The sequence below is a fragment of the Rhinoderma darwinii genome, chromosome 5, assembly GCF_050947455.1.
Source record: "Rhinoderma darwinii isolate aRhiDar2 chromosome 5, aRhiDar2.hap1, whole genome shotgun sequence".
Taxonomy (NCBI): Eukaryota; Metazoa; Chordata; class Amphibia; order Anura; family Rhinodermatidae; genus Rhinoderma; species Rhinoderma darwinii.
In genome coordinates, this window is record NC_134691.1 from 189,144,344 (window position 1) to 189,161,467 (window position 17,124).

General features: G+C 42.1%; 1 protein-coding gene across 1 annotated transcript in view; it reads right to left on the reverse strand.

The window, feature by feature from the left end:
• Window positions 1–15,304, reverse strand: part of LOC142652534 (uncharacterized) — a 143,743-nt gene extending 128,439 nt beyond the window's left edge. Inside the window, exon 1 of the mRNA XM_075828179.1 lies at window positions 15,276–15,304. The gene's annotated coding sequence lies outside the window, so the exon portion shown is untranslated. The remainder of the gene's footprint in view (window positions 1–15,275) is intronic.
• Window positions 15,305–17,124: the final 1,820 nt, after the last annotated feature.

A 17,124-nucleotide genomic window follows, 5' to 3' on the forward strand; every position in this document is an offset into this window, starting at 1 on the left:
GGACGCCAGAAAATGGCGTCCGAGTCTGCCTTGTACGGGAGCCGATGAGGACCCGCCTTCGGCGTGTCCTCATAGGCTTGCTGTCAGTGAATAACTGACAGCGCTAATACACTGCACTACGTATGTAGTGCAGTGTATTAGAGTAGCGATCGGGGCATCAGGCCCTCATGTCCCATAGTGGGACAAGTCAGAAAAGTAAAAAAAAGTTAATAAAAATGTGGTAAAACAATAAAAACACACACATTTCAAATAAAAATAAAGCTAAACTGACTTTTTTCCCATAGTAAGTCTTTTATTATGGGAAAAACCGTAAAAATTAAAAAAACTATACATAATTGGTATCGCCGCGTCCGTAACGACCCAAACTACAAAACTATTATGTAATTTATCCCGCACGGTGAACGCCGTAAAAAAAAAACCATGAAAAACAACGCCAGAATCTTTGTTTTTAGGTCACATCTCCTTCCAAAAAATGCTATAAAAAGTGATCAAAAAGTCACATTTACTCCAAAATAGTACCAATAAAAACGGCAATCCGTCCCGCAAAAAATAATCCCACACACCGCTTTGTGCACTCAAAAATAATAACGTTATGTGTCTTAGAATATGGCGACACAGAAAACAAATGATTTTATAAAAAAAGTGATTTTGTTGTGCAAAAGCCGCAATACATAAAAAAAACTATATAAATTTGGTATCGCCGTAATCGTATCGACCCGCAGAATAAAGCTAACATGTAATTTAGGGCGCACTGTGGATGCCGATAAAAAAAAACAATAAAAAACGATTCCAGAATTGCTTGTTTTTGGTAATTTCCTTTACCAAAAAATGAAATAAAAAGTGATCAAAAAGTCGTATGTGTTCCAAAATGGTACCAATGAAATCTACAGCCCGTCTCGCAAAAAACAAGCCCGCACACCGCTCAATCAACTGAAAAACAAAAAAGTTACGGCACTAGTAATGCGGTGATGAAAAACATCTCAATGCGCAGGCCGGAGGGGAACATTCCTTCAGTTTCAGAACCCCAGTATTTAGGAACTAGGAAAGGGAAGGGACATCGCACATCCGCTGGAAGCGAGGGCGCCCGTATCATACCAGCGCAAAACTTTCCCAGCAATATTTCCCAAACTAGGAAGGAGAAAAAGTCCCCAAAAGGTGCAGAGCGTTACAAAAGGGGGATAAGAAAGAAAACCGTTTATCAGTGCGACACCGGCCTGTGCATAACGGATCGCTTCACAGCATAACACACATCTATGGAGAATTGTATTATTTACCCCATTATTATACCCTCTTATTATGCCCTGATGTACTCCGCACAGATTACATATACCCCTGATGTACTCCGCACAGATTACATATGCCACCACATTATAAACTGAATACCAGCAAAACTCAAACAAAACTACCAAGCAAAATCCATGCTCAAAATGGTAGTCTTTCCCTTCTTAGCCTTACAGTGTGCCCAAACAGCAATTTATGGCCACAAGTAAGGCATTACCATACCCGGGAGAACCCGCTTAACAATTTATGGGGTAAGATTCTCTAGGGGCACAACATCTTGTGCGGTGAATGGGCAGATCAGTGGAGAAATTGCAATTTTCACTTTGCACCATCCACTGCGTATTCATTTCTGAAAAACACCTGTGGAGTCTAAATTCTCACTACATCCCTTGATAAATGCCTTTAGGGGTGTAGTTTCTAAAACGGGGTCACTTTTGTTTGGTACATCAGGGGTTTTGCAAATGCAACATGGCGTCCACAAACCATTCCAGCAAAATCTACGCTCCAAAAGATAAATACCGCTCCTTTTATTCTGAATGTTCCCATATATGTCAACAGCTGATTATAACCACATATGGGGTGTTACCGTACTCGGGAGAAATTACTTTACAAATGTTGGGGTGCTTTTTCTTCTCTATTCCTTGTAAAAATTAAAAATGTTGATCTAAAACGACATCTTGTTGGAAAAAAAAATTATTTTTCATTTTCATGGCTTAATTCTAATTAATTCAGCAAAAAACCTTTGGGATCAAAATTTTCACTATACCCCTAGATGATTCCTCAGGGGGTGCAGTTTCCCAAATGGAGTCAATTTTGGGGTGTTTCCACTGTACTAGTACTACAGGGGCTCAGCAAATGTGACATGGCGCCCAGACACTATCCAAAATCCAAATGGTGCTAGTTCCATTCTGAGCCCTACCGTGTGTCCAAACAGCCGTTTATGACCACATGTGGGGTATTGTTTTACTCGGGAGAAGTTGCTTTACTAATTTTATGGTGCTTTTTCTCCTTCAGTCCTTGTGGAAATGAAAAAAAAAAACTAAACCTACATTTTATTTCAAAAAATGTAGATTTTCATTTTTACGGCCTACTTCCAATAAGTTCTGTAAAACACCTGTGGGGTCAAACTGCTCACTGTACTCCTAGATAATTTCCTCATGGGGTGTAGTTTCCAAAATGGGGTCACTTGTTGGGGTTTTCCACTGTTTTGTCCCCTCAAGGGCTTTGTAAGTGTGACATGGCCTCCGCAAACCATTCCTGCTAAATTTGAGTTCCAAAAGCCAAATGGCACTCTTTCCCTTCTCAGCCTCGCCGTGTGTCCAAACAGCCTTTTATTACTACATGTGGGGTATTGTTTTACTCGGGAGAAATTTCTTTACAAATTTTATGGTGCTTTTTCTCCTTTAGTCCTTGTGGAAATTAAAAAAAATTTGCTAAACCTACATTTTATTTGAAAAAAATGTAGATTTTCATTTTCACAGCCTACTTCCAAAAATTTCTGCAAAAAAACTGGCCGGTCAAAATGCTTGCTACACCCCTAGATAAATTCCTCGAGGGGTATAGTTTCCAAAATGGGGTCACTTGTTGGGGGTTTCCACTGTTTTGTCCCCTAGGGGGCTTTGCAAATGCGACATGGCCTCCGCAAACCATTCCTGCTAAATTTGAGCTCCAAGAGCCAAATGGCGCTCTTTCCATTCTAAGCCCTGCTGTGTGTCCAAATAACCGTTTATTACAACATGTGGGGTCTTGTTTTACTCGGGAGAAATTGCTCTACAAATGTTGTGGTGCTTTTTCTACTTTAGTTCTTTTGGAAATGAAAAAAAATTAGCTAAACCTACATTTTATTTGAAAAAATTTAGATTTTCATTTTCATGGCCTAGTTCCAAACATTTTTGCAAAAAAACTGGCCGGTCAAAATGCTTGCTACACCCCTATATAAATTCCTCGAGGGGTGTAGTTTCTCAAATGGGGTCACTTTTGGGGGGTTTCCACTGTTTTAGTTCCACAAGACCTGTTCAAAGCTGACATGGTGCCCAAAATATATTCTAATAAAAAGGAGACCCAAAATCCACTAGGTGCTCCTTTGCTTCTGAGGCCGGTGCTTCAGTCCAGTAGCACACTAGAGCCACATGTGGGATATTTCCTAAAACTGCAGAACCTGGGCAATAAATATTGAGTTGCATTTCTCTGGTAAAACCTTCTGTGGTACAAAAAAAATGGATTCAAAATGAATTTCTGGAAAAAAATAATGAACTTTGTAAATTTCACCTCTACTTTGCCTTAATTCCTGCGCAATGTCTAAAGGGTTAAGAAACTTTCTAAATGCTGTTTTGAATACTTGAGGGGTGCATTTTTTAAAATGGAGTGACTTATTGGGGGTTTCTAATATCTAAGGACCTCAAACCCACTTCACAACTGAACTGGCCCCTGTAAAAATAGCATTTTGAAATTTTCTTGAAAATGTGAGAAATTGCTGCTAAAGTTCTAAGCCTTGTAACGTCCTAGAAAAATAAAATGATGTTAAAAAAATGATGCCAATCTAAAGTAGACAAATGGGGGATGTTAGTTAGCAACATTTTTGTGTGGTATAACTGCCTGTCTTACAAGCAGATACATTTAAATTGAGAAAAATGCAAATTTTTCGCTAAATTTTGGTGTTTTTCACAATTAAATACTGAATGTATCGGGCAAATTTTGCCAGTAACATAAAGTCCAATGTGTCACGAGAAAACAGTCTCAGAATCACTAGGATAGGTAAAAGCATTCCGGAGTTATTACCATATAAAGTGAAACATGTCAGATTTGAAAAATGAGGCTCTGTCAGGAAGGTCAAAAGCGGCCAAAGAGGGAAGGGGTTAAATCTAATTAGCCCCGTTAGAAACCACCAATACGCCTTTACACGGTGGTCACTAAGGTGCCTTAGGATAGGCCATCGCCTTTTCACGGCGAACCAGTCTAAGCCCTGCACGGGTGTCCCGTGCAAGCTGGGGAGAGGGCTCGGCTGTCTAATGACAGCCGGGCTCCTGCTCCAACATCCGCAATCGAAGTTTACTTAGATCGCGGCCGTTTAATCCGTTAAATGCCTCGGTCAATAGCGATCGCAGCATTTAACTTGTTTACAGAGGGACGGCACTCCCCCAGTCACCCATCAACAGCCAGAGGTACGTCCTAATAGATTGCCCGTCAGATTTACACTGACCGTATACCAAAGCATTATTAAAGAGGCTCTGTCCCCAGATCATAAGTGCCCTATCTCCTACATAATCTGATCGGCGCTGTAATGTAGATAAGTGGTTTTTATTTTGAAAAACTATAATTTTTTAGCAAGTTTAGATTTATGCTAATTAGTTTCTTGACAACTGGGCGTGTTTTTACTTTTTACCAACTGGGCGTTGTACAGAGAAGTGTATGAGCCCATTGTTACAGTGTGATTGTGCAGTGAAAGAAGCTGGGCTGGAACAATGAGAAGTGTATGACACTGATTGGTCAGCGTCATACACTCCTCTGTACAACACCCAGTTGGTAAAAAGTAAAAACACGCTCAGTTGTCTATTAAGAAACTAATTAGCATAAATCTAAACTTGCTCATAACTTGCTCAAAAATTATTGTTTTTCAAAATAAAAACCACTGTTATCGAACATTACAGCGCCAATCAGATTATGTAGGAGATAGGGCACTTATAATCTGGTGACAGAGCCTCTTTAAAGAGGCTCTGTCACCAGATTTTGCAACCCCTATCTGCTATTGCAGCAGATAGGCGCTGCAATGTAGATTACAGTAACGTTTTTATTTTAACAAAACGAGCATTTTTGGCCAAGTTATGACCATTTTTGTAGTTATGCAAATGAGGCTTGCAAAAGTCCAAGTGGGTGTGTTTAAAAGTCCAAGTGGGCGTGTATTATGTGCGTACATCGGGGCGTTTTTAATACTTTCACTAGCTGGGCGCTCTGATGAGAAGTAACATCCTCTTCTCTTCAGAACGCCCAGCTTGTGACAGTGCAGATCTGTGACGTCACTCACAGGTCCTGCATCGTGACGGCCACATCGGCACCAGAGGCTACAGTTGATTCTGCAGCAGCATCAGCGTTTGCAGGTAATGACTCAAATAATAAAGTTAATGTAATTTTATCCGCAAGGTGATCGTAAAAAAAATAAAAAAAATGGCGAAATTGTTATTTTTCTCCATTGCCCCCCATAAAAGTCATAATAAAAGTTAATCAATAAGTCCCATATACCCCAAAACAGTACCAAACAAAACTGTCTCGTCCTGCAAAAATCACTACAGACGGAAAAATAAAAAAAATGATGGCTCTGGGAAAGCAACCATACAAAAACCAAATAATTTTAGTTCAAAAGTGTTTTTACTGTGCAAGTCGTAAAACATTAAAAAAGCTATACATGTGGTATCGTCATAATCATACCGACCGACCCAAAGAAAAAAGGTAACGTGTTATTTACACCAAACAGTGAACGGTGTCAATTTAAATGCATAGAACAATGGCAGAATTTCAGTTTTTTTTCTATTCCCACAAAAAAAAGAGTTAATCAGAAAATGATACGTACCCCAAAATAGTGCCATTAAAACGTACTAATCCCGCAAAAAACAAGTCCTCATAAAGCTTTGTCGACAGAAAAAAAAGTTATAGCTCCTTGAATGGGACTATAGAAAAACGAAAAAAATAGCTTGGTCATTAGGGCCTAAAATAGGCGGGTTACTAAGGAGTTAATGACCAAAAGGAGCCCGTCAGGTTCTTTATGGTTACAAATCCAATAGCAGCACCCAGTAAGTACTCCGGCTATCACGCGTAAACCCTGTCCAGTGCCTCCCCTTTGGTTGTGAGTGGCAGCTTCAGCGTTCGGAAACATCACTGCCACAAAATCTTGAACAAACGCGGTGCAGCACATGCACAATAGATCAGTAAGGCCTCATGCACACGACCGTACAAAAATGGACCCGTTCACTTTAATTGAACGCGGACCCCTTTCCGTAGCGCTACGGATGTGGAACATGTCCGTTCTTCTGCATTTTGCGGGCCGTGCTCCCATACTTCGTGATTGCGGGCACGGTCGTGTGCATGGGGCCTAAGACAGTTGGCCACAGCAGGGAAAGCACTGCACAAGTGCCGGAAGATCATGGTGCTTGCGCAAGATTTCTGTGACAAAGACAGAGTTATCGCCAAATGCTAGATTTTCATGCCAAAGACAGTGATGTCGCCGAATGCTGGAGCCGTCAACCAAGGCCAATGGGGAGGCATTGGACAGGGTTTACAAATGAGAACTGAAGCACTTGCCAGGCCTGGGACAGCCCCTGAGGCGACCTAATTTGCATATGATAAAAAGCACGCTGAAATGCTAAGTCTATCTGCAGCCACAAAAGGTATGTTTGAACATGTTAGGTTTTTTTTTTACGCTGATTTTGATGCGGAAATCACGCTGTGCTGCGTTAGTAAGTCCCACAGAAACTTTACCGAAGTGTCGGGATTGTGAACAGACATCGCATCCTGGCTGGAGGTAATGTCTATTCACTCACAAGACACTTCGGTAAAGTTAATGTGTGAGTAAGTGACAGCACAGCCTAATCTCGCGAGATCACGCTGTGCTGTGAGTATGAATGGAGAGTAGTGTATGACGCTGATTGGTCAGCGTCATACACTTCTCTTTACAACGCACACTTGGTCAAAAGTTTTAAAAAACGCCCATTAAGTACCTAATTAGCATAAATCTAAATTTGTTCATAACTTGCTAAAAAATGATAGTTTTTCAAAATAAAAACCACTGTTATCTACATTACAGCACCAATTAGATTAGGTAGGAGAGAGGCACTTATAATCTGGTGACAGAGCCTCTTTAAATCAGCACTCCACTTTATTTTTTTTTATTGCACCCTCTATTTGAACATTGCTGTTTCAGTGTAGTGCGGTGTGCAAAAATACTTACCGATCCCTGCATCTTGTCGTTTTTCGGGTCCAGCGCCGCTCACGTGATCTTCATTATGACCTGGTCTGGAATCGCTACTTTTCAGAAATCCTAGTCATGCTCGCAATGCATTCCTATGGAGGCTTGTTCTGGCTCCCATAGGAATGCATTGAGAGGCTGAGTTGCATTTTTTTCAAAAGCACAGTGACTCCGGACAAGTCAGAGGAAAGATCACGTGAGCGGCTCTGGACCCAAAAAATACAAGATGCGGGGATCGGTAAGTATTTTTGCACACAGCACCCCACTGAAACACCAATTTACCAATGGAGGGTGCAATAAAAAAAATAAAAGTGGAGTGCTTCTTTAAAGGAACAGTGTCACCAAAATTGTTTTTTTTATATCAGTTTTATGTTAGGGTTTTATTAAAAACGTTTATATTTGTGTGTTTGTGTGTTACTTTTTTCTATTTTTACACTTTTTCTTCCCTATGGGGGCTGCCATTTTTTTTTCCCTTTCTGTATGTGTCGATTAACGACACATACAGACATGGAATACGGCAGCTCCAGTCCCATAGGGAATGCGAACGGGGCCCGTTCCATCCACTATGGTGTACGCCGTGTGCGTGGGAACGGCGCATGCGCCGCTCCCACACAGTCCAATTTGAAATGCGCGCCGTCCGGCGCCATTTTCCTGTGGACCGGAAGTCGCGGCCGGACAGTAAGATTACTACTTCCGGTCGCGGCTTCCGGACTTGTGCACATGGAGCAGCGGCAGCAGACGGAGCGGACGGACCGGAGGCGACTGGAGCAGGTAAGTGATTTCTATGTATGTTCGTGTTTCAGTGTGTGTTTACTAGTGTATGTTAACCTACTACACTGTGTTAGCTCAAAAAATGGCGACACACAGTGTAGGAGGTTAGACCGTTCAAACCCCTCGTTTCTCCCGGCACTAGCCAGGATAAAGGAGGGGGGGATTCTGAGAGCTCACTAGAGCGAGGGATTTTTTCCCAATTTTGCAGCATAAAGCAATGTGGTTGCTTTAGCACATGCAATGCTGCAATTTTGGGAATTTCTCCATCTAGTGACCAGTGCTGGGAAATATTATAAATGTAATCCAATTTATAATATTTCCTGACTCGTGAAAAAAATAAAAAAAATTAGAACAATGTTTAATCACCTACACACTAATTGTTTAACTAAAAAAAAAAAACATGTTTTGCTGGCAACACATTCCCTTTTAGGCTATGTTCACACGGGGTATTTTGCCAAGTTTTTTGACGCGGAAACCGCGTCGCAAAACTCGGCAGAAACGGCCCGAGAACGCCTCCCATTGATTTCAATGGGAGGCGTCGGCGTCTTTTTCCCGCGAGCCGTAAAACTGCCTCGCGGGAAAAAGAAGCGACATGCCCTATCTTCGGGCGCTTCCGCCTCTGACCTCCCATTGACTTTAATGGGAGGCAGGAGAAAGCGTATTTCTCGCCTGTTTTATGCCCGCGGCGCTCAATGGCCGCGGGCGAAAAACGGCACGATAATCGCCGCGAAAATCGGCGTGCAGGGAGAGGAATATCTGCCTCAAAGTTCCAAACTGAATTTTGAGGCAGATATTCCTCCCCCAAAATACTCTGTGTGAACATAGCCTAAGTCTCCTACTCAGCACGGTTATAGGTTTAGTGGAGATAAAATAACCGGAAGACCTCTAAATACAATACATTTATTTTCAATGTAGTAACTTTTTATTTTTGAATACTTCCCTGGGGCAACCATATAGGAATTCCTGTAGTTTCTGTATAGACAGTTTAGTAGGGTGTGTGCTTTATGGCAGTTGAATGGGAATGAGATGACAGGGAAATGTAAGGGTATGTTCACACGTCTTAAATTACGTTTGAAATTACGGCGCTGTTTTCAGGCGAAAGCAGCTCCTGAATTTCAGACGAAAGCAGCTCCTGAATTTCAGACGTTTTTGCAAGTGCACGCGTTTTTCGCGGCATCCATTACGGACATAATTGGAGCCGTTTTTCAATGGGGTCAATGAAAAACGGCTCAAATTACGTCCCAAGAAGTGACATGCACTTTGAGGCGGGTGTCTTTTTACGCGCCGTCTTTTAACAGCGACGTGTAAAATTACACCTCGTCTGAACAGAACATCGTAAAATTCATTGAAATCAATGGGCAGATGTTTGCATACGTAAAGGAGCGGTCTTTTCAGGCGTAATTCGAGGAGTAAAACGTGTGATTACGTGTGAACATACACGTTCGTCAAAATGAGCCCTTAGGGTAATACGTCCGTGCAACGTGCGTGATTTTCACGCGTGTCGCACGGTCCTATGCTACTCTATGGGGCAGTGCAGACAGTCAGTGATTTTTGCACAGCGTAAGTCCGCTGCGTAAAACTCACGACAGGTCCTATATTTCGGCGTTTTTCGCGCATCACGCACCCATTTCCGTGGGAGGCGCGTGATTCGCGCAACAGCAGTGAAAAGTATGTTTGCAAAGCACTACGTGCTTTTCTGTTTATAAAACATACAGAGTGTCATAATGATGGCGGCTGCGCGAAAATCAAGCAGCCGCACATCTTTTGTGATGACACACGGAGCTGTTAAGTGCCTTTTGCGCACGCAAAACACACACGCTCGTGTAAATCCGCCCTCATACTGTACATTATAACAGTTTACAGGTAGAGATGGAGCACAGCCCCCTTCCCAGAAGCAAGATAAGTTGCACACAGAGCCTTATCTGTGTATAGTGTTAAAGAGACTGTAACCAGATTTTCAAACCCCTATCTCCTATTGCAGCAGATCGGCGCTGCAATGTAGATTACAGTAAAGTTTTTTTTCTTTTAAAAAACAAGCATTTTTGGCCAAGTTATGAGCATTTTTATATTTATGCAAATGAGCCTTTCTTAAGTACAACTGGGCGTGTTTAAAGTAAAAGTACAAGTGGGCGTGTATTGTGTGTGTACATCTGGGCGTTTTTACTTGTTTTACTAGCTGGGCGTTGTGAATAGAAGTGTATGATGCTGACGAATCAGCATCATCCACTTCTCTTCGTTACCACAAAGCTTCTGGCAGTGCACAGACACACAGCGTGTTCTCGGGAGATCACGCTGTGACGTCACTTCCTGCCCCAGGTCCTGCATCGTGTCGGACGAGCGAGGACACATCGGCACCAGGCGACAGAGGCTACAGTTGATTCTGCAGCAGCATCGGCGTTTGCAGGTAAGTCGATGTAGCCTCTGTCGCCTGGTGCCGATGTGTCCTCGCTCGTCCGACACGATGCAGGACCTGGGGAAGTGACGTCACAGCGTGATCTCTCGAGAACACGCTGTGTGTCTGTGAACTGCCAGAAGCTGGGTGGTAACGAAGAGAAGTGGATGATGCTGATTCGTCAGCATCATACACTTCTATTCACAACGCCCAGCTAGTAAAACAAGTAAAAACGCCCAGATGTACACACACAATACACGCCCACTTGTACTTTTACTTTAAACACGCCCAGTTGTACTTAAGAAAGGCTCATTTGCATAAATATAAAAATGGTCATAACTTGGCCAAAAATGCTCGTTTTTGAAAAAAAACACGTTACTGTAATCTACATTGCAGCACCGATCTGCTGCAATACGAGATAGGGGTTTGAAAATCTGGTGACAGAGCCTCTTTAAAGGGGCTTTTACAACAGGCGACTATCGGGCAGGAGCAAACGATCGGGCAGGCAAACAAGCACCGATCAACGAGGTCTCGTTGATCGGCGCTCGCTGCACCGGCCGGTGTAATAGGGCCTTTACAAACCTGCCTTTGTTGAGGAAATCTGCAGCAAATACAGTAGCAGCAAAGTGAATGAGATAAAACAAATCTCACCCACAGGCTGCATAAATACTTAGCGGAAAAAACACTCAGAAATTGACTTGTGGTGCAGAATTTTATTCCGCAGCATGTCAATTGTATTTGCGTAAACGCTGCTTATTTGTTGCAGGTTTTCCGGGTAAAACCTGCAACAAATAGTAGTTGTTGCGTTTTTTGTGGCGGGTTCGCAGCGACACCGCTGCAAACAATGCAACTCAGAAAAAAAAACTTTTTTTTTTTATACTTACACCCAGGAGCCTGTGCTTCTTCCTGCAGGTATGACGTTTCGTCCCATGTGACCGCCACTGCAGCCAATCAGAGGCTGCAGCGGTTTCCTGAGATGAAACGTCATCCCAGGAGGCCCGCCTGCTAGCAGGCTGACTAAGTGCTGCAGTTTACCGCACCGGACATTCCGGGTGAAAAAAACTTAGCTAAAGCGTCAGTCAAGAAAACCGATGGGTTTGGCTCAAAGCGGCAATATTCAGCTTATATGTAAAGTGGATACAAGAAGCTGCATCTCTAAAACTAAGCAAAATATATATTAGAAATATGTTTAATATCCCAAAATATATACATTAAATAGTAACTAAACTTTTATAAACATTTTTACATGTCAGAAGCTTTGACCGGTGGGGGTGCGAGCATAAAGACTCCCGCTAATCGCTAAGACAAAGCTGCAGAAGCGCTCGGGTGGGCGCTGTGCCGTGTCATTTATGAACGGCTTTTCTTGAAATGTTGAGCGAGCAGTGTACGGACTCAGATTTTCCTTGGAGCAGTGTATGGGCTCAATAGAAAGTCTATCTGAAACTAAGCAGTACAGCGCTCACCCGAGCTCTTCTGCAGCTTCGTTTTAGCAATCAGAAGGGGTCTCATCCTTTCACTCGTCCACCTTCTAATGATAATGTAATAACTCTTTATATGGTACCAGTCTATACAGCAAAGCTAACAAGTGAGCAGAATAGCCAGTGAGTGGGGCCTGCACTACACGACGAGTGCTGGTTGTTTATACAATCCTAGCCAAAAGTTGACACGGACACAAATTTTGGTTTTTACAAACTTTGCTTCTTCAGTTTTCTTAGCGGCAATTTGCATTAACTCTAGAACGTTATGAAAAGCGATCAGATGAATTGCAATTACTTGCAAAGCCATTGTCATGAAAATTAATTTTATCACAAAAAAAATAAATTTCCACTACATTTCAGCCCTGTCACAAAATGACCTGCTGACAGCATATCAGTGATCTTATCATTAGCTCAGGAGAACGTGTTACCAAGGACAAAGAAGCTGATATTACTGTCATGCTGATTGAATTATAAGAGCAGACTGGTTGCTCTAAAAGGGGGATGGTGCTTGAAATCATTGTCTTTTTCTGTTAGCCATGGTTACCTCCAACGAAACACTTGCTTTGCATCAAAAGGGCTTTACAGGCAAGGACATTGATGCTTGCGACATTGCCCCTAAATGAACCATATATCGGATCATCAAGAACTTCAAGGAGAGAGGTTAAATTGCTGCAAACTGAGTGGCTAGGTGAACAAAAAACATTGACATTTGGGGTCCTTGGTCAGGAAACTCCACAGATCTCAATCCCATTGAGAACCTGTGTTCAAACCTCAAAAAGCAGGTGCACAGAAAAAAAAAAAGAAATTGTGATAAACTCCTAGGACTGATTAGGCAGGAATGGGTTGCCATCAGTCAGGATTTGACCCAAAAGCTGATATCCAGCATGCCAGGGCATTTAGACAGAAGGTGGAGATTCCATCACTCCCCCAATTGCCAGAGGAAGGGCTTAACAGGAGAGCACAGAAATATGCAATACACTGCGGTAATATAATAAAAAGTAGGGTTGTATGATGTATCGAAATATAGATACTATTTCCATGCTGTGCACCCTCAAACGGTTCAATACCGTTAATTCATTTTAATACAAAGGCCCCATGCACACGAACATGCTTTTGCAGCCGCAATTCCACCAAAAATCCACGGAAAATTGCGGCCTCATTCATTCCAATGGTGCCATGCACACGACCGTGGTTTCCACAGTCCGTGCATGGCCCAGGAGCCCGGACCGCAGAAAGAACAAGCAAGTCTTATTACAGCCGTGTTCTGCGGTCCGGGCTGATTGAAAATAATGTGCACATCCCGCGATTTGTGGCTGACACTCTGTGGCCGGCCGGCCCGAAAATCACAGCCGTGCACGTGGCTACGGTCGTGTACATGAGGCCTAAGCTGTGCGGCTGCACAGCTTAGTATTGTAATACATGACTAGGGTTACTAGCATGATGTGATGCGGCCGGCACAGCGCTAATGAGCGGCAGCACTGGCCCTTAAAACAGAGAACATGGCGGGTGCATTGCTAAGCACCTGCCACGTTCTCTCTATTCAGTGCTGGCCGCATCACGTCATTCTGATGGTGCAGGCACAAAAGCGATCAGGAGCGGGGAAAAGACTTCAACCACACAGCCGCAGCCCCGCTCTAATGGCGGACATCAGAGAAACCTCTGGTCTCCGCCGCTATTGCCTTGAATGCCACAATCAAAGCTGACCGCAGTATTCAAAAGGAAAATGAGAAGGGAGGGACATACCATATATGGCCAGCCCAGAGTCCATTGAAAGACCCCAGGGTGTCTGACCATATCTCCTGTTCTTTGGGCATACTTAGGTATGTCCTAACAACTGCCTGTGTACTATCAGTATACAGACTAATGTACTGGCATATAGATATATGCCAGTACATTAAAGTTTAAAAATAAATATTAAATCAAATAATGTTAAACAAAAATCTGTAAAAATACACAAATGCGCATTTTTTTCATTGATTAAATGAAGTCCCAATACAAAACATATTATACATATTTGGTATCGTCACAAGCGTAATAAGCTGCACAACAACATTTTTAGAAACATTTATAATGATCAGTCTCTGCTGCAAAAAAAAACCAAAACCTTTTTTTTCTGCATTTTTGGCCAAAAAAAAAATATATTTACATAAATTTAATAATAATGTAAATGTACCATAAAACAAAAGTCTCATAACCGCTAAGAGCACAAAGTGGAGAAAATTAAAATTGTTCTGTTCAAGGCCAAAATTGGCCATGTCCCTAAGCAGTTGACCCCAATGTTGCCATTATATGAGGGAAATGATGGGGACACCTTATTAATGTGAGGCACGAGCTGTTATGGATCTTGAACCTCCATGTGCCTCACATTAACCCCTTCACGTACCTCACACATTAACCCAACGTTGTCCATTATGACTGAGAAACATAATGGGGTTAACTACTATTATTGTGAGCCACATAGAGGTTCAAAATTCATAACACCACATCAGAATATGTAAGAACTTTTTTTTGTTGGCAAAGTATCGTTTTGGTATCAAGAACCGCAATACTACACGAAGTATCAGTATCGAAGTCCAAATTCTGGTATAGTGACAAGCCTAATAAAAAGTGCTCAAAAAGTTATATGTACAGCTCACGCTGCAAAAAAAAAAGAGCCCCAACACCGCTCTATAGACAAAAAAATAAAAAAAGTTATGGGTCTCAGAATTTGGTAAAACAAAATAAACTTATTTTTTACCAAGAAGAAAAACTATATAAATTTGGCATCGCCGTAATTGTACTGACCCGCAGAATAAACGTTAATATGTAAACTTTCCAATGATCAGGCTGTGGCCTTATTTTTGTGTGGACATCATCAGCCCTTTTACACAGCTGGGACCCCTTCTACCCAAACAGGTCCCTTGCGCACACACAGCCCCTCTTCAACCTAGACTAATGTGGAGTCCCCATGCAAGTGCCCAGCCCTATGAAACAGGGGACACAAGACATTTAATGTGTCCCTCCGATGGGTTCATAGGGCCACCATAACATGGTACTGCATCGTTGTGCCTGAGGTGCACAACACTAGAAACGTGAGCTCAACCATTTCTCTGAACACTGAAGCACCCTCTTCCCAGAAAAGCTTGGCGGATTACAGAGGAAAATACAACATACAGACATACCGTTCACACGTAGATCTCGCTACACACTCTCCATCAGCGAGTGATCCGGAAGTGATAAGAACGTCACTTCCGGAGTTACACAAACAATAGGGTGCGCTCCTGAAGGAAAACAACCCAGATTACAGACAAGTTTAGTGTTTCGTCAAGTATGCAGCGCTCCCAGCATTATAAAACAGGGGGCGCTATATTGTGAACCATACGAGCCTGCACTAGAGCCGTACGATATACAGACATACCGTCACACGCAGCTCTAAATTCAGCACATGATCCGGAAGTGATTAGGAACGTCACTTCCAGAGATTGCGCCCCACTATCTCATTCCCCTTTACTAGCTCAGGAACGCCTATATACGACATAAACAGTGATAGGATTAGTGGTCTATCGATGACGTAGAAGGGATTACACGGAGAAGAGACTAGAGGGCGCACGAGCTCACGAGTGTTCTTGTCTGTATTCAGCAGCACATGGTCTCTGCAGAAACTAGGCCGCCTGATACAGCTGCTTAGAGTATGCTGTATGTCAGTGGCAGCCAGAGTGTTCATATTATTATAGCTTTGAGCCTTTGTTCCAATATATTGCACAGCAATTTGTTTTAATAAAATTGTATGCATCTAGCATTCCTGACTGATGCTGCCACCTACTGGTAGCAATTTTTTTAATCTTCAAAACAGGAGATGATTACTAGTACTTTCTTATCCCCTTTAGGCTCCATGCACATGACCGCAATTACGGACCTATTCACTTCTATTAACCATGGACACGTCGTATATTTGTGGAAAAGTGTCCGGGCGTAAAAGTGTACCGCAAATGATGGAACATGTCCTTTCTTTTGCTTTTTACGGGGCATGCTCTTATAACTTTGTATGGGAGCATGGGCCGAAAATGCGAGAGACTGTCCGTGCCCGTAATCGCGGGCCGTGATTAAGGGCACGGCCGTGTGCATGAGGCCTTAGAGAAATAGCCCCTTTTTTCAAATCTGACGTCAATTTATGTGGTAATAACTTTGGAATAGTTTTACTCATCCAAGCAATTCCAAGATTGCTTTCTTGTGACACGTTGTACTTTATGTAAGTAGTAAAATGTGGTTGACACATTGTGTTTATTTGTGAAAAACACCAAAATTTAGAGAAAATTTGGCAAAATTAGAATTGTTCTAAATTTAAATGTATCTGTTTGTAAGACAGATACTATTTTGTGTATTATTACTAACAGGTTAATATTTCCCATATTCAAATACCTATCATGAAATGTGAAGACATATATAACATATCCATGCCTGGATAAATAACATACAGCACACAATTTGTACCATGAAAATATAAAAAGACTTTATTGAAATACACATAACAATATATTGTCCATCAGACGATAAAATCAATGATACAAGTAATAAAAGAATAGCGTGGAGATACAACAGGGACACATACACATAGCATGCTAGTAAACTACAAACATCATGTGATATGGTATGGTACAGGTTTCTCAATCCAAACAAAAGGGTATAGCAAGAAAAGTACACACCAACGTAATGGTCATATACATCTAACCAAGGTATACAGCATAGGTTTAAAGATATAATAATGAACAGTATGTTAACACTGCTTAGCAAATATAGAGGAGAGCCCAAAATCACACGCTCAAAAGGCTATACCAACCTGTAGATTGCATGATGTCTGTAATTGGCTGAATAAGAATTATTGTCACATTGTCTCTGATTGGTTAACCTCAAGCCTACACCCCTTCTGAATGATAGTATTATAGTTTGAGTTTGGAAATAAACCTCCAGAGGAGTATTTTGAGCATATCAGCAGCGTCTGTGTGTTTTCTTCTCCTCTCCCGATATATATCGGTATGAAATATCCTGATTAGGATGCGGGATAAAGCGCCTGGCCTGAGAGTCTGTTGGACTTGTCTAAATTTCAGTCTAATATATTTTGAGCCATTGACTTCCACGACAGTAATGGTGCCGAAAAAACCCGGGAGATTGCTCGTCTGATAGCTGTCGCTAGAGAGGTGTGGCGCTTTGCATATGTGAATTACAAAAAAAACGCGGTAGGTAACGAGCTTATTCTTACACCATTCACA